Source organism: Typopeltis vanoorti, chromosome 8 (genome assembly GCF_054136105.1).
Source record: "Typopeltis vanoorti isolate ZY-2024b chromosome 8, IOZ_Tvanoo_1.0, whole genome shotgun sequence".
In the NCBI taxonomy this organism is placed as follows: Eukaryota; Metazoa; Arthropoda; class Arachnida; order Uropygi; family Thelyphonidae; genus Typopeltis; species Typopeltis vanoorti.
The window spans coordinates 120540933-120563776 of record NC_143556.1 but is presented as its reverse complement, the minus strand read 5'-3'; the positions used below and the strand labels follow the sequence as shown (position 1 = coordinate 120563776).

Here is a 22844-nt window from a genome sequence, read left to right as displayed (position 1 = left end):
AGCTTGCTTGCATGTATGATGAACTGGTACTCAAATTAAATAAAAAAAAAAAAAAACTATTATAACAAATTCTATTAATTTTACGATTTTTTATTTATTTATTGCAATTCCAAGCGTTAAAGATTAAAAAACTAATAATAGTATCGTATTTACTCAAATATAACTCGTCCTTGCATATATCTTACATCCCTGATTTTACTTTATGAAAAAAGTTTAAATCTTTAAGAAATAGGTTGTGAATGTTATGGCAGTCTCAGATATTTTGGAATTTGGTTAAAGCGAATCAGCATTTCAACTCAACAATGATAGGTTTGCATTTGTCATTGAGTAGTGTGATCTTTTGTTAATGCTGCAAAAATCATATGAATAGAGATGGAAGCAACCAATAGAGGAACTGTGGGAGTGAGAGTTGACTTCTACTCGATCTTGGGTGGAGCAGTGAATGAAGTGAAGTTCCGGTTCTACATGGAGTGGATGGCAGCCGGCAGCTACAACCTGACTCTGGCAGGGAAGATTAAGAAACTATCATCAGAACTGTTGTGCAACTGGATTTTGAGAGCTTGGAACATGATTTTGCCAGAAATAATTGCCTAGAATTTTTTTAAAACCCGGCATCTCTAATGCCCTGGATGGGAGCAAAGATGATGATATCTGGGTAGATGACTTTTAATTTAATTACAGAAGCATTATCACTAAAGATTCAGATATATGCATGATGGTGAGCAGCTGATTGCATAAATAACGTTGATAATTAAAATAATGAATACTGAGGATTTAATTATAAACATCAATTTAGTTTTTTCCCAAAATCCCCACATATATCTCGTACCAAGAGTTTTTACTTTTTAAATTTGGGGAAAAATTGCAAGTTATATTCGAGTAAATAGTATTGTGAATGGACAAGGAAAATGGGAACAACATTCTGAAGACCAAATATTTAGAAAGTTTTTTTCACTTCATTTCAAAGTAAATTATATTCTTGTATAATTCTTTTATCCAAGGGTAAGCAAAGGCTGCATATGAAGTATCTTTATGACTAACTAATTGTATACAGAGGCTGAGGACTTCACATCAACTGCATGAATATCACACAATGCTGTGCATTATGGGATATATTATGAAATACTGTATATTTCAGAGGAATATACATACCCAAAAGGGAGTGTGTTATTATTATTATTATAACGGTGTCTCCATGGAGTCAAAAGACTCACTGCAGGAGACCCTACATTGATACACTATTATTTACACAATACATATCATACTACTCCTTAAATTCATTCATAAACGAAGCATTCAGTCCCACCTCTGACAACACCTTCCACCCATTCACAATCCTCTAAGCGAAAAATCTAATACTAACACTCTCTTGTTAACCACACTCTTACATAACCTCCACGATTGCCCCTCATTCTCTCCCTTCCTGCACTGGTCTTAAAAATGTCATCAGTATCAATCATATAAAATCCCTTTAATAATTTATATGCCTCTATCATATCTCCTCTCCTATGTCTATCACCTAGTTTTTGAAGCCCACAGCAGATCTTCAATCTAGCCTCATAGGGAACATTCCAGACCTGTAGCAATCTTTGTAACTCGCCTCTGAATCCTCTCTACCATTTCTTCATCACAAAGAAATCTAGGTGATAGATCTGTCAACAACAGTCCAAATGCAGTCTTATTGCCTTATAAAGTGGAAAACAATAACTTCCTTATCCCTGCCTGTTAGTGTTCTTCAACAACCATGTAATTTGATAGGATGTTTTGGCAGTCTTTGCAATATGCCCTTTAAACTTAAGTTCTCTGTCCACAATAACTCCCAAGTCCCTTGACTTGTCAACTTCTTGTAGTTCAGTTCCGTTAATATAGTAAACAGCATGTGATCTCACCCTCCCAAAGTGCATCATCTTACACTTAGCCACGTTAAACTGACAGCCATTTACCTTAGTCCCCATCAGCCTATTTAAGTCATCTGAATTGACTATCGCTTTTCCTAATTTTGTATCATCAGCAAACAAGTGGATATTTCCTTTCAAAGTATTCCTAATATCACTGATGCACAAATTAAACAATAGAGGACCAAGCACTGAGCCCTGAGGTACACCACTAGTCACCTGCCTTCTCCTGGACTCAGCTTCTCCATAAACCACTCTTTGATATCTATCCACCAGTCACCCTCTAATCCAATTCACCAGCATCGGATCCATACCCATTTGCTCTAATTTATGCAACAGAGTTTCGTGTGGAATCCTGTCAAATGCTTTTGCAAAGTCCAGTAGGATCACTGAGTAAGGATTTCCTTTATCCAACTCCACTGTTACTTTATTATAAAAAGTAAGCAACCTACCCTTCACAAAACCATGTTGCCCCTTATAAAGCATCACAATAACCACCACTCCAGATATATTGATTGGTCTATAATTTGCAACCTCAGTCTTGGAACCTCCCTTATGCAGTGCAATTATTTCCCTCTCTTTCCACTCTATTGGTACTTTACCAGAAATGAGGATTAAATTAAACAGCCTGGTTAGAGGAGGTGCGAATTCTCTTGCACATTCTCGTAACACATGGGCCAATATGCCATCTAACCCAATGGTAGTTGTCAGCATTAAGATTCTGTAATATATATTAAGTACCTCTATTTCGTCTATCTCTAGACTCTCATCAGTCAATGACACATTTGACCAGTGGCGGCCAGTGAAAATTTTAAGTGCGGGTACTGCATATACAAAAAAACACTTTTTTCCCCCTAATCAGTAACGAATTTATTAATAAATAAATTTACACATAAAAAATTGCTTTATTAAAAATATTTCATCCTCACCACGAACAAACACCAATAATAAAAGTTTTGTATCAATAGCAATGACAAGTGCAAACGAATATTGGCATTAGATCGCAGTGCATTTGTTTCATGTAACAATAATTAAAAAAATATAATTCTTTTCATATTTTCAACAGTGACATTCTTCATAATTCGGCCTTGTATCTATAATAAATAAATAATTATATTTAAGTTAAGGGATATTACATCCCATATTGTTTCATAGCCGAATAAGAAACTATATAAATAAAGTTCGGCGAGTCCAAGCGTAAGCAAATACCTGGATAGTGTAACACCTGACCCATTTGGTAGTGCAACACTGAGGCAACCCATAGTAAGGGTGGAGACACACACAGCTCCTAGGAGCTGGGTTTCACATTATGGGTAAATACCAAGAATAGTGATCAGATCTTGCTCCACCCTTACTATGAGTTGCCTCAGTGCTGCACTACCAAATGGGTCAGGTGTTGCACTATCCAGGTATCTGCTTATGTTTGGACTCGAACTTTATTTATATAGTTTCTATATTCAGCATGAAACTCTGAGTTTCTTATTTGGCTATGAAACAATATGGGATGTAATATCCCTTAACTTAAATAAGTTCATGTCGCCGAATTGAAGCCTTTGGCTCTTCATATAATTAAATAATTATATGTTATTTTAACAAAATAAAATAAGATTTACAAAAAAATAGTTTATCATGAACACGCACCAATAATAAACATTTCATATCTCACAGAAATAACAAGCGCAGGCATAAGATACACTGCCCAAGCGGCAGTGTATCTAATGACGTAATGTGCAACGAAAGCAAACGAATATCGGCATTATATCGCAGTGCATTTGTTTCATGTAATGATAATTGAAAAAATATTCTTTTCATATTTTCAACAGTGACACTCTTAATAATTCAGCCTTGTATCTATAATAAATAAAAAATTATGTTATTTTAACAAAATAAAATAAGATTTACAAAAAATAGTTCATCAGGCACACGCACCAATAATAAACGTTTCATATCTCACAGAAATAACGCATGTAAGCATACTAAAATTACATTGACTTTTGAGCAGTTACAGTTGGGAATGACATAACGGGCAACGACAAGAGCAAACAAATATTGGCATTAGATCGCAGTGCATTTGTTTCATAATTTAAAGCATTAGTTAATAATTGGAATTGTTCGATTATTCAATCAATGTCAAAACATAAGCTGTAACCTTTAATATGTTGTACTGCATTTATATAATGTTGTAAGCATTGTTATCATTTATAAACACAAACAAAATTTAATTTTTTTATTTTTTCCTTGTGGGTGCTGCAGTGTCGCAGTGCTTATACAGGTCGCCACTGCATTTGACATTGCAATATCACAACCAAGATGGTACACTTTTGCAAAATGATCACTAAGCAACTCAACTATTTGATTTGCTTCTGTAATATCCCTACCATCAACACTTTTTAAAGTAATCTTTCAATAGTTATTCTTCCTTTTACTTGCCACATAGCGAAAGAATTCCTGAGGGTTTCTTTTGAATTCATCAGCTAGCTTCTTCACATAATTAGCTTTGGCTTTCCTTACCATATAGGTCACTTATTCTCTTTGCCTGGACCTTGTACTGCTCATGGGAACTCATCTTTTTCTTCATACTTCCTCCACATTATTTTCTTTATCTGCAACTCCTACCTTAATAATATTATTCATCCATCTTACTCCTACTTGATTTCTCCTTCTGACTCTGGGAATACAGTCTGATACAACTTTCTTTAAATACTCCTTGACAATCTCCCATGCACCATCAACATCTCTTGCCTTCAAATTCCATGCCATAGCACTGCTGAAAGCTGACTTCTCAGCTTGTTATAATCACCAGCCTTGTAATTCCACATATACCACTTCTTAACAGAATATTCAGCACGATTTACAATCTTCAGATCAAGACCACATGATAGCTTCCCCCAAGTGGAGACGGTGTAACTAAATTACTTATATGTTCTCCGATGTTATGACCACATCTAACACTCTCGAATCTCGTCTCTTCCATTACATGCTATCTCAGGTAGTTATCTCTTAAAAACTGTATAAACTCAATTTCCTTTGTTCCTTGTGACCATTCCTTCTCCCAATCTATGTCCCCAAAATAAAAATCCCCAATAATAATTACTCGACCTTCACTCATCATGCTAATTTGCCAATACATACTATTTAAATTCTCCCTTATACCCTTTGGATTATAACAGCCGATTACATATTTCGCCCTGTTGATCTCTATCTCACACCAAACAGCCTCGAATGAACTGCCCTCTACATACCTGTCACCTTGAGGCACATCTACCTTTTTTTTGGCTTTAATGTTTCGTCTATTATTAGTAAAACCATTTCCCCATTCTGTCATCTCTGTCCTGCCTGAAAATACTGTACCCCTTACATTCAATCCCTATAACTATATCATTCTTAGTTAACCAAGTCTCACTAATTCCTATAATTTTTGGCCAAGTTTTACTAAGTAATGACAAAAATTCTTCGCACTTATTCCAAATACTTCAAGTATTAGTATACATAAACGGAAATACTTCCTTCCTCCCATAATCTCCCTGTGTGCGAATTAGTCCACTCTGTCTACTGTTAATTTTCTGCAAACAATTATCCCAAATTCACAGTGATTAATGAGTTTAGTACTATTACAGCTGACTATCACCTGCCTCCCTAGCAAATCCCATTTCCATGTTTTTGACCATTTATTATCCTTTATCAATAAATGTTCTAAATGCCAAGCGCCCAATCCATTTAAGTGCAAACCATCTTTCTTAAAATACTGCTTCCTTTTATCAAACTCATCCCAGACATTCATAAAATGAATATTCAGTTTCATTTTTCTGCAAAAGCTTTTACACAATCTTGACATCATTCCATTTACTATACTTGCCCTTCTGTTTAATTCATCACTATCAAATCTATGTTATCAATTTTCATATATGAGTAGTCTAGTTGTGAGGATACGTCAGATGATAACGTTGTTGCTTACACTTGGGTAAAGGATTAAACAAGAATATAATTTGTACTCTATAATCTTCTTCTTCTGCAGCTTTTCCCAGTTAAGTAGGGTTGCTGTTTGTGGTGAGCCTCCTCCACAACTTCCTGTATTGGGCTGTAGCCACATTTCTTCATCCTCAAGTGCTCCTTCACCATCTCCCCCCATGTCTTCTTTGGCCGTCCACACTTCCCCTTTCCCTGCACATCCACCTGCATGACCATTCTTCCCACACATTCTTTCTCCCTCCTCATCACATGACCAAACCATCTCAACCTTGCCTCCTGTATCTTGGCTCCCAAGTTCGTAACTTTCACCATTCCCCTTACATAGTTATTTCTCAGATGATCCTTTCTGGTCACACCGCACATCCACCTAAGCATTCTCATCTCCGCTACCTCCATCCTGCTGATGTTATTTTTTCTCAGGACCACAGTTTCCATAGCATACGTCATAGCTGGTCTCACTACTGTCTTGTAGATTTTGCCTTTAAGATTGATCAGTACCCTCTTATCGCACAGCACTCCAGCCATCTCTCTCCAGTTCCTCCATCCTGCATCCCACTTCCTTCTCAGCCTCGCCATTTTCTTTCATTGTTGAACCTATGTATCTAAAGTCACTGACTTCCTGATGACATTTCCTTCCAGCTTGAGATCGAACCCACGTATCTAAAGTCACTGACTTCCTGATGACATTTCCTTCCAGCTCTAGATCTATCTCCCATCCACTTTGCAACACATATACTCGGTCTTACTTCTGCTCAGTCTCATACCTCTCTCTCTTCAGTACTTTCCTCCAACTTTCCAGTTTGGCTGCCACTTCTCTTGATTCTGCTCACAGCACGATGTCATCTGCATACAACATAGTCCAAGGCGGATCTCTCACTTCCTCCATCACCACCTACATCACAATATTAAACAGGAACGGACTTAATGCAAGCCAACTATCACTGGAAAACTTTCTGTCACTCCCGGGCAGGTTCGAACACTTGTCTTCACATTTCTGTACATCTCCTGCACCAACCTAACATATATCTCTGGTACCTTCTTCTCCCTCAGACACCTCCAGACTTCTTGCCTCAGCACTCTATCATACGCTTTCTCCAAATCAATAAATACCACATGTAGCTCCCGTTGCTTCTCTCGAAACTTTTCCATCATCTGTCGTACTCCAAAGATAGCATCTGTGGTTGATGGACCAGGCATGAAGCCAAATTGCTCCTTTGCAATCTCCACCTCCTTCCTCAGTCTTCCATCAAGAACCCTTTCTAGGATTTTCATTGTGTGGGATATTAACTTTATTCCTCTATAATTCTTACAGTCTTGTGCATCCCCTTTACCCTTGTAGATGGGGACAAAAGTACTTTTCCTCCATCTCTCAGGTATATTTTCCTGTTGGCAAACTTTCATGAACAGATCCCACAGCAGGTCAATTCCCTCTTCCCCCAGAGCCTTCCATGCCTCCACTGGAAGCCTGTCTGGACCCACTGATTTTCCATTTTTCATCCTCTTCATGGCCTCCTTCACTTCCACTCTACTGATGTTCTGCATCATCCTCTCAGAAGGCTGCCCATCTTCTCTGTGAGTCCTCTCATTTTCCTCATTCAAAAGTCCCTCAAAAGTATATTCACCACCTGTTTCTTATGTCCACATCCCTCCATAATATTCTTCCTTCAGTGTCTTTGATCTGCCTCACATGTACGATGTCCTTTGAAGCCTTATTTCTACATTTTGCCAATCGATAAATCTTTCTCTGTTCTTCCTTTGTTTCTAATTGATCATAAAGGTCATGCCATGGCCTTCGCCTATGCAACAACTCTCTTGGCTTCTCGCTTTCTCTTTCTGTATTCCTCTCTATTCTCTTCCACTCTTGACTCGTCCCACTTCTGCTTTGCCTTCTTCTTAGCCGTCACTGCATCTTGAACATTAGTATTCTACCACCAGCCCTCCTTCTGCTCTGTAATCGTTCTGTATGTTTCACCAAGCACCTCAAGTGCACAGCTTAGAATTACTTTTGAATTATGTCTCCACCAGTTCTTGTACACTTCTTAGTCCAACCGAAATCCTCTCTAACACCTTCTCCCTAAAACGGTTCCTCACACTCTCTTCTTTTAAGCGAAACCACTTAATTTTCTTCCAAAGGTTCTTATTTTCGACTTTATTTCAAAGTTTGCACACAACAGCCACTGTTGCTGCGCCACTTGATCTGCTGGGATTACTTTACAATTTGTACTCTATAATATAGAGTATAATATATTATACTCTAAATCGGGAATCAGCAAACTTTTGTTAGAAGTGCTGGATGGTAAGTATTTTAGGTTTTGCAGACCAAGAGACAAAACAGATATTATGTACTCATAACATTTAAAATTAATATTATGTACTTATATGATTTATCTTATACATAAAAAAAAAAAACAGTTTTCCATTTTGAAGAAATTAGAGAAGTATGGAATTTTTTTTATTGAGACATAATTAACTATGCTTATAAGGCTCATCTATAATGAGATTTTATGTATTTCATCTTTAAAAATGTCTTTTCACACAGATAGTTAATGCAAAATATTGACATTAATACACAACAAAAAGATTTCATATTGGTCACTTGAAAAGCACTTATAGAATTCTTTCAAATTCTCTTCTTGATATTTATCTTTTAACATGTCATAGCTTTGCAGATTAGTTCATTTCCAATTGCAATGCATGGCAATCAAACCACTGTGATGTTAGTGCATCAATAGCAATGTACACGACAAAAGCACAAGGCTCTTGACAATTACATGTGATGCAAAAGTGGCCATTGAATAAACACAAACAAATAGGCTTGGATGCACCACATTAACACTGTCCTATGGATAATGAAACAGTAATTTCATAATTTTGAAGTAAAATTCATTTAAAAATCATCCTTAGCTCATGGGGCAGATTAGGTCTGAAAGTTGTAATTATATTACCTTCATAACAATATTGTAGTTCCAAGTACATTATACAAGTCATACCTATCAAAACTGAAATACGTAATCCATATAAATAATGAATAACAGAGGGGATAATGTACATCCTTGTCTCACACCAGATTTAACATTAAACCATCTTCCTGTACTTCCTTCAATTCTAACTGCTGACGTACAACTCAAATAGAGACTAAGTATTGCTTGATATAATGCCCCATCGACACCATATAACTGTAGTTCGAATAGCTTCTCTCTTGGCACCTTGTCATATGCCTTTTCCACATTGACAAAACTTAAATACAGATGTTTGTTATATTCTATGTTTGTCAACTATTTGTCGTAAAGTGAAGATCTGATCCTGACAGCCTCTATTTGGCCTGAATCCAGCTTGTTCTTCACCAAGCTTTTTTCCAGAATTCTTCTCAACCGTTTCTCAAGTATACTGGCATAAATCTTGCCCGGAACACTCAGTAGGGAAATACCTCTGTAATTCTCACATTCAGTTTTATTTCCCTTGTTATATATGGGTACTATCAGAGCTCTACTCCAATCATCAGGAATTCGTTCTTCTATCCAGGCTTTCTGAACTATGCAGTGCAGCCACTGTAAGACTTTTATACCACCATACTTTTATTTATGTCACCATTTTCATGTCACCTTTATCATCTCTAACTCCTTTTTTACAGCACTCTTTCCTCCATTTCTAAGCTTCTTCAACAACCTCCAGAATATCTTACCACCTTCTTGATATTTATTTTGTATGTTCTCGCCAAAGTCCTCCCATGACTTCTGTTTAGCTAGTTTTACACATTGTTTAGCTTTCTTACATTTGTCTCTGTATTCTCTAAGAGCACAATCTGACTTATTTGCCAGGAACTCCTGATATGCTTTCTTCTTTTCTTCCACTGCCTTTTTAACTTCCTGTGTCCACCATGGAGTTCTGATTTTTCTATCCTTGCAGACAACCTCACCATATGCCTCTCTGGCTGAATCAATCAGGGTTTGCTTCAAGGCTTGCTTGCCACTGAATCTCCAAGGTTTGGTTTGTGTTCTCAAACTCTTTCATTTTTTCTCCAATAATCTTTGTGTATTTTAGTCTTCAGTTCACATCTGAGAGCTGCTCAAATTTTATTCACTTTAAAACTTTCTTACCGTATATTATCGCATACAATGTGAAATATTAAGGTAAAAAATACTACTTAAAGTTAGGGGTTCACATTAAATGCAGATCCTAAAAAATATAACATCTTATTAGACGTTCACACACAATATATACTATCTAATGTCTATGCAACCAAACCTACTTGACCCAGTCGCATTCAGTGACCGAGCGCGCATCGTATCTGCACATAAAGCTACTTACATTACTGGCTTTATGCGCAGATATGATGCGCGCTCAGTCGCCGAATGATAGAGCACAGTTAGGTATATCGGTTTAACCACAGTTCATTTTAAATATTATTCGTTAAACAAATTTAGCCTGAAAACGAGCCAACAGAAACGTAAACGTTTATCTTTTGAAGAAGGATTTAAATTGCGTGTCGTGCACTTTGCAGAAGAACATAATAACAGTGTTGCTATGAGAGAATTTGGTGTAGCAGAGAGTAATATTAGACTTTGGTGTAAGCAAAAAGACAGTCTTGAAAAAATCCCCAAAACGAAACATGCCTGTCTTGGAGATGTAGCACCCTTTCCAGAACTCGAAGAAGAGCTAAATGAATGGATTTTGACGCAACAACAAGATGTCAATACAGTAACAATAAATGCAATTCATTTTCGAGATCTACAAACTCAAGAATGGTAAATTCAAGGACACACCAGGTATTTCATCTTTTCTTGCTTCGTCTGGGTGGTGCAACAAATTTATGGAACGCAAAGCATTAACATTACGACACCGAACAAAAATTGCGCAGAAGTTACCAAAGCAGCTTGAAGAAAAAGTGCAGTCCTTCCATAAATTTATCATAAAATTACGCAAGTGTCAAGGATATGAACTTTCCCAAATTGGCAATATGGATGAGATGCCCATGTACTTTGATATGCCTGGAATCGAACAGTAAACTGAGTTGGTGAAAAGGGTGTCTTCATAAAAACAACGGGACATGAAAAAACACATTTTACTGTTGCTCTAGCATGCATGGCAGACGGAACCAAATTAAAGCCGACAGTGATATTTAAAAGGAAGAAAATTCCTTAGCATATGAAATTTCCACCAGGTGTAATTGTTCGCGCCAATCAGAAAGGTTGGATGGATGAAGAAGGTGTACAATTGTGGCTGGATCAAGTATGGAACATACATCCAGGTAGCTTGTTACATCAATAAAGCATGCTAGTCTGGGATATGATCCGGGCGCATTTAAAGGAGGCAAGCAAAGAGAAAGCACGCGAGCTACGTACAGACCTAGCAGCCATACCGGGTGGTCTAACTTCCGTTTTGCAGCCGCTTGATATCAGCTTGAATAAGCCATTTAAAGATCACTTACGTGAAAAATGGAGAGAATGGATGTCATCTGGTTTGGTGAAGATGACAAAGGGTGGGAATTTTCAGAAGCCTGAGATCACCCTAGTCACCAGCTGGGTTAAAGAAGCATGGGATTCAATACCATCTGAAATGATTCAATGCTGATTTCTTAAATGTGGAATAAGTAATTCAATGGATGGATCCAAAGATCACGTCATATATGAAAGTGAGGATAACACACAACAAAATGGAGAGCATGAAAACGATGACGATAACTGCTACACTGATGACTTGCCATGAATTTATAAATGAAATGTTTGATGACTCAAAAGATGAAGAATTTAAAGGATTTTGACATTTTGTTTTAAAATAAATATTTCTTTCGTTAATTCATATTGTATTATTTCTAATGTTATCGAACAAGATTAGCAGATCGTATTATGCATGGACATGGCATTTTAGGGCTAGTTTTCAAACAAAATTTCTAGTTCGCATTATACGCAATAATATATGGTACATGTTATTCTTTTCAATATGAAATTCAATTTCATCCTGCTCAAGACTAAACAGTGATCACTTCCAATTTCAAATCCTCTGTACACTCTGGTGTCCTGCACCAGGGAGAAAACATCACTATCAACAATAACATAGTCAATGAGACTTTTCTCATTCCTTGCCTCTTCTCACCATGTGAATTTGTGCACATTTTTATGTTGGAACATGGTGTTGGTAATAACCAGTCCATGTCCTGGGCAGAAATCCAACAGGTATTTGCAATTATTATTAGCTTTGCTCTTTTCTCCAAATTTTCCCAAAATATTTTTGTATATCTGCCAATCATTTCCTACTCTGCTATTTAGATCCCCAACAAGGACCAACTTTTCATTGTGTCTGTTGCTTTATCTAAAGGATCAAAAAATTCCTCCACTTCTACCTTAATAGAACCTTCTGTGGGATCATAGGCACAAATAAGTCTCATTGTCCAGTTCTCCATTCTCATATTTGCCAACATCACTCTAATCGAGACTGCCTGCCATTCAAGAAGATTAGCCTCATATTTAGTATTGAATACTATGGCTACTCCTTATTTTCCTTGATTGTCAATGCATGAATATAACATTTTGTATCTATTGCTCAAAAACTTCCCACCAGTTTTTATCTTTTTTGTTTCAGTCACCCTTATGTGGTACTTATCAATTCCTCAGCTAGCTCCATTTCTTTGCCATTCAGGCTTCTTATGTTGATAATACTGATCTTTAACTCTGGTGATGTTGAGTTGGGATGTGTTTTCAGATTTGTTCCAGTAGCTGACTTTTTGAGGTTCGCCCTGGTTTCCCGGTGAAAACAACGAGAGCCTTGTTTAACCGGGCAATGCCCCAGCCAGCATGAAACTGTCATGTTGTACCATCATTTTGTATTTTGGTTCAAGCCAATAAGAATACAATTTGGTCAGCTAGATCCCAAATTGCCATAGACCTCAACAAAGGTCAAGCTAGTCTGGGAAGTTACCCTTTCCATAATGCATAGCATTATACCCTTTTAAAGGAAGTGTGTTTTGCATTATAGGATATCAAGGCAATTGATGGCTTGCAATGCAAGAAATTGAGATGGTCTCACGAGTATCGAGACTCCCCGGTTCGATTTCTCATCACTATTAATTAAAAAATGTCTTAAATTATTTTTCCATTGTTGCTCATTATTTAGCCATGTCAATTCACAACATTAAATAGCAGGGCGGTTTGCCTATTCAAAATGTCCTGGGGAGACCTTTTGAATGGGCAAACTTTCTAATGCATACATAGTACAAGTATGCATTAGAAAGTTCCAGTGAATAAAATGATTTCATATTATCACTTCACATTGTAAAGATTGAAGTTCTGTTGCTGGTAGTGTTTTTTAGATTAATAAAATTAAAAAAAGACAACATGGTAGTGGATACTTCACTTATTTATATAGCATTTTTTTTATTTTTTGACTGATTAATGTTTTTTGCAGAAGTGAAATCTTATATTCATGTTGAGTGAACCATGATTGATGTTTTCAAAATGGTATTTTTTGGGATTATCAGGTGGCACAAATTTTATAGAAACCTTTATTTTTTCAAGTCAATCTAAACAGTTAGTCACATAATTTGATACATAAGTAATTGCGAGCAGATATTAACTAATGAAAACTGTGAAACTGCTAGATTGAAATTTTAAATAACCTGATATGTTCATAGAAATTCAAACAGAATAATGCATAAATTATTGCAATAATTTATGGGATTTGAAAGACACTCCTGGCAGTCATTTTCAGAATATTCATCAGCATCTTTCAGGTGAATGGTCAGACCTTCACATTGATTATTCAGATTCTAATGTTATTACATCTAAGACTACAATATATGATAAATACATAGGCACAGTTATTAAACACTTAGAAGCACAATTTCCAGATATGCCAATCATTTCCAGCTTTTCAAGACTTTTCAATGCAGAAAGTCATAATCAAAGTGAAGTTTCTGAGATTCTTTCTGATTATTATTCTAGAAATGGAAGTCCTGCAGTTTTAAACTATGAACGTACTAAACTAGATGGGCAGTTGCATCAAAAATGATTAATGGACAGTCATACAAAAATCTAGATCCAAGACAAATATTGCTGAAATTAGCAACGACATTAAGCTCAAAGAGTCTTTTCCAAATTTAGCATAACTAGCTGCTGTTGGACTGGTCATACCTGTGAGCACAGCTGAATGCAAAAGGGGTTTCTCTGCATTAAAAAGGATAAAAACCTGTATGAGGAATTGCATCAGTCAGAACACTAAATAATCTGATGCTGATTTCACTGGAGGAACCAGATCCAACAGATTTTAATTACGAAAAAGCTGCTGACAACTGGGCTTCTAAGAAGAGAAGAAATCTCATTAAGTAATAAAAAACCTTTTTTATTACTTAATGAGAAAATAAGAATAATCCTAGTCTTGTTTGTTATAATTACTATATAAAATATTATCCTTGTTTGAAGTAATTTCAAATAAAATTACTATTTTAATTTGTTATGAAAAGGGGTCTTTCTTAACTCATTCAAAATTTTTGTACGCCCGGCTAATGCTTCATTCCAACCTGGCTGGTAAAAATTTCTGGGGAGAACACTGCTTGTATATCTTCTGCAGAAATCTATAGGCAGTGTTCATAGTACTATTACTTTGGAGAAATGACACTGCTAATTACAGTAGTCCAGATAAAGTGTATATATTTAGATATCTCCTTGCCCCTGAAGTTTTTCCATAACCACTAATATTCCTGCCATCCTTTGTAAATATCTGTTTTGAAATTTCACAAGTTTCTGACACAAGTGCCATGGCATAGCACCAAGTATGGTATATAAAGAAAAAAGTGAACTGAAGAGTCAATCAGTTGCTAGTAACATTTAAACAGACAGAATGAAAAATGCAAACACTGCTGACATTGTTTGGAATTATGGACAGATCAACCTAGCTAATAATTATTATTTTCCCAGAAAAATGTATATTCAAATATTAATTATAAAAACTAACACTTTTCTATATTTCAGCAATGTTACATTGACATCATCAGGGATCACAAAACAAAAATATGTGCATGCAGGCACTAACACTAGGCAATGAGATTGAAGGAAGGCAACCAAACTCAGGCCTAGAGTCCTACCAGTGTACCTAGTGGGCTGAATTGGGTAGTCTTGGCCACTGGGATGAAGATCTTAGGATGTATGCACGCATGCACCCAAATCTGCTGAGGTTTGGGAAGTTTTTCAGAATTGAGGCAGATTCAAGGAATAGCCTTTCATACTTGTATTTGCTGCAGTGTAATAGTGGCCTTCTTCAGGGTACGCTGTGGTGGGTGTCAAAAGAATGGTCAGCAAATCCTGAGAGGCTGTATTGGTGGAACTGGATGTAGTCATTGTGCTCAGAAATTCTGATATTGGCCATAATAGGAGTTTGCAACTGCAAGAGACTGGTATACACCTGGTAGGTCTAGAGAATGTGGCTGGTGTTTGGTGGAGTGGATCTTTGGCCACATAAGAAATGTCAATTTCTTATGTGGCCTACAAGGTTGTATTTCCTAAGGATTTTTGTGATTGGGGCACATCCAAAAAATTGATTCCCATCAATTTTTTGGATGTTCCCCAGATATAGAGAATGGTGATAGATCTTGAGTAATTTCTGTTCTGAAAAGGGGGGGAAGGAGGTTGCTGTTGAATGGTTTTAATATTTTTTGGGATTGTAGCCATTGGCTAATAAAGTGTCGAGGATATGATCAAAATTTTGCCCTCTTATATAGGATTTTTATAATCCCATACTGTTGGGAGGGGTGGTGGTGTGACTGTTGGTGAATACCGTATGTGTAGGTTTTCTGTAAATGGAGAATGCCAGAGATCCATTGGGCTGGCGTGTAATAGTGTCTAGGAATGGGACAGAAAACAACACAGAATGATTTGTTGTTTTCCTTTTCTAAGGTAAATTGGATCCTGGGATGTTGATTGTTTATATGTGTTAAGAAATTGTGAAGCATATCCAGGCTATGTGGCCAAATAGAGAACACATCTATGTAGCGTAGCCAGATAGTAAGTTTTATGTGGGAAAGAGTTTAAGGCTTTTCTCCTAAGGTCTCCATGAAGAAGTTGGCCAGGGATGCAGAACCCATGGCTTCCCCCCCCCCCCCCTTTGTAGAATTTCCTTGCCAAATGAAATAGCCTGAGTTCATGGTGAACTGAAACAAGGCTGAGATGTTGAAAGGAAATATGGCTTGAATGAGGTCTTAGGTATCTCTCAGTGGGAAATTAGTGAATAAAGAAGATACATCTAAACTGACCATTATGTCAGTTTTGATGTATTCTGACATAATGATGTCAGAAATTTCCTAATATATCATTATGTCTGTGTTAGAGTGCGAGGTTTTCTATACTGGCTTTAAAGTGGACTGAATTTTTATTGCATGAAGGTGTGTTGCCAGTATATTGTGAGCGTTTTGGCTAAATGGACCATAAACAAAATGGTAAATTATGTCCCATTGTGGATGGGACATAATGGACCATTTTGTTTATGGATTTTTGGTAGTCCATAACATATGGAGGGGGGAGAGAAGATCTAGAGTCACCTCTAGACTTGTGACTTCTACAGGCCAAGAGCTAACTTTCTTAAGGAGCCGATGGAGTGTTTTGATTTGTGAACTAGTGGGATGATAGTCTTATAGGGAGGTAGGTAGAATGATCTAAAGGGGGGGGGGGGCAATCTTACGTGTAATCTAATTAGTTTAAAACCAAAGTAGTATTTCCCTTATCTGCTTTGGTAATTACTATTCTGTTTTTGATTTATTGCAGAGCTTGAAATTTTTTTCTTGAGAGGTTGTTTTTTGGTGGTTTAGCATGAATGAGTCGATTGGCTACATCCAGTCTTATGTTGTTGGCAAGGCTGTGGATGCCTCTTTCTACTTGCTTCGGGCTGGAGGAAGATAAGTTTACTGTGTTAGGAGGTAGTTCAGGCTTGGAAGCAGTTTTTTTTTTTTAGTAGGTTTTCATATTTTTTTCATGTGACATCATAATTCTTTGTTTGCTGAAGCATTTGAGATGTCAGAAAGAATCATCCAAAGGTCTATGTTCAGTGTCATGGCAAGCTCATCTTCTAACACACAGATAGCTGTTAGTGCCAGCCAGGAAAACGTGAGTGGCAGCAATCTGTTCCCATAAGAGAGCAAAGCTAGTGCACCTGTAAATATGAAGAGGCTTCAGTAAAGTAAACTGGTGTTTCAATTTCCTAATACATCTAAACAATGAACATCCCAGGATCCAGTTTACCTTAGAAATGGAAAACAACAACAGTCTCCCATTTCTAGAGACTGATTACACACCAGCCTGATGGATCCCTGGCATCATCTGTTTACAGAAAACCTATATATAGAGGTAGATATATTCACCAGCAGTCACACTATGATGACCTCTGCCAACAATATGGGATTATAAAAATCCTATATAAGAGGGCAAAATTAATCAGTACTGATAACAGTGTCCTAACTACTGAACGTGACCATATCCTCAACACTTTCTTAGCCAATGGCTAAGAAATTGGCATCTCTTATCCGTTCCACCATCATCAACCACATTTCTTAAACCTGCACGGTCCCTTACAGTTGTAAACTGTCTTACCATGACCAAACAGCAGGATGGCCAATATCAGAATTTCCAAGCACAAAGACTACATCCAGTTCCATCAATGTAGCCACTCAGGATTTGCTGACCATGCTTTTTACACCCACTACAGGATAAGCTGGAAGAAGGCCACTCTATTATACTGCAGCAAATACAAGCATGAAAGGCTATTCTTTATATCTGCCTCATCCCTGAAAAATTTTCCAAACTTCAATAAATTTGGGTGCACGAGATTGCCCCAAAAACTCTGTGTGCAGTATTCAATGGGTAGATTGAGTAGACTCATCGGTACTGTTGCCAGTCTCAAGCTTGGATAAAGGAGGAGGGTTTGGTAATCAACTAACAACCCATTCCTATAAAAAATATTTTATTGAGAAGGCTAAACAATATGAAATCGGACTGACTCTATGGAAATGACGTATACAAAGGAAAAGGTTAATGAAAAATATTATGAAATTCAGAACATGGAATGTCAGGACATTATTACAGGCCGGTAAAATGCAAAATGTAGCAGAAGAATTATTGAAATAAGATATGGATATCACAGCCTTACAGGAAATAAGATGGAAAGGACAGGGAATAATTAATAAAAAAGATTATAAGTTATACTTCAGTTGTACTATAAAACAAGGAGAACATGGAGTTGGTTTTATTATAACAGAAAAGGTCTAAAAATCAATATTAGGATTTACACCAATTTAATAACATTACAGGTAATCCTCGTATAACGTAGATGTTAGGTTCCATAGAAATGCCGCATTATGCGAGACTCAGATCACATAGAAAAAGTAGGGTTATGTTCCGAAATCATTTTTTAAAATATGTAAACAATGACATATCCCTCAAAAATATATTTTTATTTAATTCAGATAATTCATGTAAGTTAAAAAAACAAACTATGAAACAAATGCATACTATAAAATTATAAAAATTACAAATTGTATGTAAACGTCATTGCGCATAATGCAAAAATGTTTTAGGCAAAATAAAATAAAGTGCATATTTTAATCATCATCGCTGTCTTCAAAAATAACATTTCGTACATGTTCCTTATTTACGAGTGGCTGGATGTCGTCATCACATGAAAAATTGCACAATTTTTCAATGTGCACTATAACCACCTTCTTCAATGGCTTTGAAAAGTTCTGCTGGGTATTTCCTGGCAGCTTCTACATCTGCTGATGCTGATTCTCCCTGGATTTTATGCAAAGAAAATCTCTTTTTAAAGTTTTCGAATCAACCCTTACTGGCACAAAATCCATGCTGAGAGCTTTCTTCTGAAGAAAGCTCTCAGCATGGATCTTGAACCCTGAATCATCATGAACCTTGTTCTTTGACATGTTTATAAACTTTGAGTTTTTTTTTTGTTTAATAAGATTTCCATCCAAAGGAATTTTCTTTTGAGTGCAATCTTCTTCCCCAAATCATTAGTGATTTCTTAATTTTTTCCCATTAGAATATCACATACATGAGCAACTCACTTTGCACTTACCACTGACCCAGCAATAACACTTTCTCGGATTTTATGTTAATTTTCTTTGATTATTCGAACTGTTGATTCATTTAGATTCAAAGTCCTTGAAACAACTCCTGGTTTTCCTCCATTTTTCAGCCGATCCAATCCAAGATTTTAATTTTTTCTTCGAGAGAAATGAATTTTCTTTTCAATGTTGGTTTTTCCCCCTTCCATTGCAGTTTTAGTGGCCATTAATATAAAAATAATTTTTTTCCATAAAAAGAAGCATTACATATTATTTATGTAGGTAACTTACCCCAGGAAATAAAGTGCACAGCTTGAGATTAACACACTTATGATTTTTAATGTGCTTTCCTGGCAGAAAACGAAGACAATTACCAACAATAAGCACTTTGTACAGTAAACGATTGATGTACATGCATTCTAAAGGATATTTCCCCTAATATAAATTCATTACTTATAACTACATGCGCGATACAGGAGAATAACGAAGATAAAATTTGATTTTTAAGTCGAGCAGTGAAAAATACGAGTTTCTTAAAAGATAAAGGGTTACTACAATTTGTAGACTGCGTTGAATTGAACAAGGAATATCACAATTTGTAGATCGCATTATATCTAAACCGTGTTATACAAGGATTGCCTGAACATTTATAATTATTTATGCTCCATTGAGAATGCTGATAACAACGTTACTGAACAATTTTATAATGATTTACAAAAAACATGTGAAGGCATACCAAAAAATGATGCTATGATTAGATATTAGGAGACTTTAATGCTAAATTTGGGAAAGAAGATTTTATAATATAATATATATATATATATATATATATATAGAGAGAGAGAGAGAGAGAGAGAGGTATTTGAAGATATAGTCTACACGAAGAAACTAGTAATAATGATAATACAGTTGCTTAGTTTGCAGCAACTAACAAATTAAGAGCAACGACACAAATTTTCCATATAGAAGATACAAGAAGATACATTTAGGAACATGGATTATTTCAGCTACTAATGAGTGTAATCAGATCATGTTTTGATTTCTAAAAGATTGGCAACATCAATCATTGATGTAAGCGCATTTAGATGCACAAACTGCAACTCTGACCATATGCTGGTTGGTGAAATTGGGACAAAGAATATCGATAATAAACAGAGGGAAGGCATAAAGAATTGAGAAATGGAATGCTGAAGCTTTCACAAAGAGACTATTAAATTATCTAAATAAAAAATAGAAGACATTAAAGAATTTGAAAATCAAAATAATATATAAAAATAATTGGATCATAATTAGAAAAAACAATTATAAATGCAGCAGAAGAAATAATAGGAAAATGTAAAAGAATCAAAAATGAACAGTTTGGTGATGAATGCAGGAAAGCAACAGAAATTAAAAATAAAGCAAGAAAGAAATATATATATAGAATGCAATACAAGAGCTAATAGAGAAAAATATCAAGAAAAGAGAAAGGAAGCAAATAAAATATGTAATCAAAAGAAAAAAAGAGATGAAGAGGAAAATAGAACTAATAAGTGAATATAATAAACACAAAGAAATAAATATTATAAAGAAATTAATTCACAGGAACAAAATTTTAATCCTCAAATAATAGGATGTAGGAATAAAAAAGGGGAAATAACTGAAAAAGAAGTCACGAAGAGATGGAAAGAGAATTTTGAAGAACTGCTATCAGAAGAAGAAAATAATGATAATGAAGATAGGAATTTGAGTGAATTTAGAATAAATAAAGAAAAAAAAAATAAAAGAACCAACTTATTAAGAAGTAGTTAAAATTAGAAAACAGATAATAAACTTAAACACTAGGTATAGATGGAATAACAGGGAAGCTTATCAAGAATGCCGGAAAATTGTTATGGGGAAAAATCTTTCAATTAATAATTGAAATATGGAATGAAGAAAAATTACACGAGGAATTGAAAATAAAAGCGATTCAATCAATATCGAAGTAATTATATAGGAATCACAATGTTTTTCATGTATAATATATTTATATATGAAAATGTATGGAATAAAATATAGAATTATGGGTCAAAGCTGTGTAACTGAGAGGAGACCTCCACGTAGCCTTTAAAGGAATGCGGAGAACCGACCAGGGCTTCTGACCTAATGTCCGATCCTCACCTTCTCGTGGTGCACCCTGTTGGGTATCTACTTGGATAATGAATGAAAGAGGATGGGCTGGCAATTTGGGATTTAGCCGACCAAATTGTATCCTTATTGGCTTAAACCAATATAAAAAATGGTCATACAACATGACAAAATTTCGTGCCAACTGGGGCGTCGCCCGAGTAAAACAACGTCCCCATTGTTTTTTGCCAGGGAACCAGGGCGAACAGCGAAAAGTCAGCTACTGGAACAAATCTGAAAGCACACCCCAACTCAACATCACCAGAGTTAAAGATCAGTACTATCAACATAAGAAGCCTGAATGGCAAAGAAATGGAGCTAGCTAAGGAATTAGACAAGTACCTGATCGACATAATAGGGGTAACTGAAACAAAAAAGACAAAAACTGGTGAGACCTTTCTGAGCAATAAATACAAAATGTTATATTCAGACAATGACAATCAAGGAAAGGAAGGAGAAGCCAGTATTCATAGTATTGAATGGCAATCAGTCTCAAGTAGAGTGATGTGGGCAAATATGAGAATGGCAAACTGGACAATGAGACTTATTTGTGCCTATCATCCCACAGAAGGATCTACTAAGGTAGAAGTGGAGGAATTTATGAGAATTTAGAGAAAGCAACAGACACAATGAAAAGTTGGTCCTTGTTGGGGATCTAAATAGCAGAGTAGGAAATGATTGGCAGATATACAAAAATATTTTGGGAAAATTTGGAGAAAAGAGCAAAGCTAATAATAATGGCAAATATCTGTTGGATTTCTGCTCAGGACATGGACTGGTTATTACTAACACCATGTTCCAACATAAAAATGTTCACAAATTCACATGGAGAGAAGAGGCTAGGAATAAGAAAAGTCTCATTGACTATGTTATTTTTGATAGTGATGTTTTCTCCCTGGTGCAGGACACCAGAGTGTACAGGGGATTTGAAATTGAAAGTGATGACTACTTAGTCTTGAGCAGGATAAAATTGAATTTCATATTGAAAAGAATGACATGTAAGAAAGTTTTAAAGCGAATAAAAGTTGAGCAGCTCTCAGATGTGAACTGTAGACTAAAATACAGAAAAATTATTGAAGAAAAAAAATGAAAGAATTTGAGAAAAGGAACCAAACCTTGGAGGAGATTCAGTGGCAAGCATTGAAGAAAACTCTGATTGATTCAACCAGAGAGGCATGAGGTTGTCTGCAAGTATAGAAAAATCAGAACTCCATGGTGGACACAGGAAGTTGAGGCAGTGAAGGAAAAGAAGAAAGCATATCAGTAGTTCCTGGCAAATAAGTCAGCATGTGCTCTTAGAGAATACAGAGACAAATGTAAGAAAGCTAAACACTGTGTAAAACTATCTAAACAAAAGTCATGGGAGGACATTAGCAAGAACATAGAAAATAAATACGAAGAAGGTGGTAAGATATTCTGGAGGTTGTTAAAGAAGCTTAGAAATGGAAGAAAGAGTGCTGTAAAAGGAGTTAGAGATGATAAAGGTTACATGAAAACAGGAGAAAAAGATATCCTTGAAGTATGGAGTAATTACTTCGAAAATTGCTAAATAGAATAAGAAGGAATGACAGCACAGTGATACAAAATACTGACCAGGCATGCAGTCAGGAATACATATCCATACTTGAAGTAGAAAAAGCCATCAAAGGCTTGAAATGTGGAAAGGCAGCAAGAGTAGATGAATGATATTCGACTAGAAATGCTGAAGTGTGGTGGTATAAAAGTCTCACAGTGGCTGCACTGCATAGATCAGAAGTCCTGGACAGAAGGACGAATTC

General features: G+C 36.0%; 1 protein-coding gene across 1 annotated transcript in view; it reads right to left on the bottom strand.

The window, feature by feature from the left end:
• twr (signal peptidase complex catalytic subunit SEC11 homolog C twr) overlaps nucleotides 1-22844 on the bottom strand; it is a 144228-nt gene that overhangs the window by 6767 nt on the left and 114617 nt on the right. The gene's annotated exons all lie outside the window — the stretch shown is intronic.